The sequence below is a fragment of the Octopus bimaculoides genome, chromosome 27 (genome assembly GCF_001194135.2).
Source record: "Octopus bimaculoides isolate UCB-OBI-ISO-001 chromosome 27, ASM119413v2, whole genome shotgun sequence".
NCBI classification, from domain to species: Eukaryota; Metazoa; Mollusca; class Cephalopoda; order Octopoda; family Octopodidae; genus Octopus; species Octopus bimaculoides.
The window spans coordinates 17,254,421-17,256,179 of NC_069007.1; the positions used below are offsets into that span (position 1 = coordinate 17,254,421).

Genomic DNA, 1,759 nt, shown 5'->3' on the forward strand with positions numbered 1-1,759 from the left:
TATTATTATTATTATTATTATTATTATTATTATTGAGTGAGAGAGTTGTGTGCATGTCATCAAAGTGACACTGGGATAAAATATACGAAGCCTAATATACCCATCATGACTACCTGTCTGATAAGGGTACACAGGGCACATGCATCACAACCATATGTGCGCGACATAGTGATCTCATATCAAGATAAACAGCGCATGACTTTGCAGGTGGGACCCATTTAGAATTCCCGCTCAAAAGGTTCCTGAATAAGGTTTGTTTAAGGACGTTGAACGAAACACCCATGTTTCCAGGGGTGAATTATTCCTAACTCCAAAGAATTCCTCTCAACACATGGCTATGATGCTCCCCCACTACTTCTGCTCGTGATCAGAGATGCACATATCGTCAGCTACTAAGGGACATGCTCAACTGGTTAAGGTCAAACAACCGACAAGCAAATCTGTGGTATTTCCTGAGCAGAATATTTCCTGTAGCCCATCTTTTATACCAAGACAAAACAATGTACATGATAACACTTCCAATCAGTTTAGACTAGAAGCCATGAGAGCCACTGCCTTGTACTGCATCGTATGTATGTATGTATGTGTGTATGTATGTATATATATGTATGTATGTATGTATGTATGTATGTATGTATGCATGTATGTATGTATGTGTGTATGTATGTGAGTGTGTATATATCCCCCCCCCCCACTGTGACCCGTTGGGTCACAACCACTCCAAGTTGGGAAGAAATACTATTTCGAACTTCATGTAATAAAATTCATAGATAATACAGTTCTCCTGCCTTTGGTGTGACAACATAAACACGGCCAAGTGTTTCTTCTTTGAAAACGGTCAGATGGCCTTCACCTTATTTTCCTCACTTTCTTCTTCGCCATTCTTTGTTACTACTGTTTCAAGTGAAATACACGGGTACTTCAGCATAAAGTAATGTTTTTGCAAAGTCATCATTGATGCACAATGAAAAGAATTCTGTCAATGTTGTTCATTGACAGCCATATATATCGTCGTTATTCCTGAGCAATACTCATTGTTCATCGGGGAGATGAACTTGCAGTCTTACTACAGCAGGTGTTCTTTCATGAATTGAAGATCCTACTATGGATGCAACTGGTTCGGATGGTTCAATATACCTAATTTCGTTATCATTATTTATTTGAACAGCAGCATGGTCATTTCCTTTCAGCGTACACTTGACGACGTACTTAATTGACCTTACTGAGGTAACGATTTCAACGTTGCAGTGGCATGTGCATGCTCTTAAAAGAGTTTCATTATAAGGTACAACCATTGCAGCTGATCTTCGTCTATAAAGATGATTAAGATTAAGATTTTATTTTTAAATAAAATAGTAAAAAAAATCAGATACCCGTGATTTGAAAAATATCTCATAGAAATATAGGGAGAATTTCTATCTTTCAGTCCACGGGGCTCGAAAGTTGTATAAACGATTAACGGAAGAAAAAGGAAAGCAAGGACAAAGGACAGACAACGATAACCACCGACATTTCTTTGAAGTGTCGACATTTTCCATTTCATTTCGTTTTTCTTAAAGGGGGGAAATGACTACTTTATTTGTAATCTTTACCATCTTAATCGAATGGCAGGAAAACAGACAAACTTTGAGTTTTAGTATAAGACAGACAGACAGACAGACAGACAGACAGACAGAAAGATAGATATACAGACAGACAGAAAGATAGATATACAGACAGACAGACATACAGATAGATAGATAGATAGATAGATAGATAG

General features: G+C 37.5%; 1 protein-coding gene across 1 annotated transcript in view; it reads right to left on the reverse strand.

The window, feature by feature from the left end:
• LOC106878743 (probable hydrolase PNKD) overlaps window positions 1-1,759 on the reverse strand; it is a 98,049-nt gene that overhangs the window by 95,133 nt on the left and 1,157 nt on the right. The window lies entirely within an intron of this gene.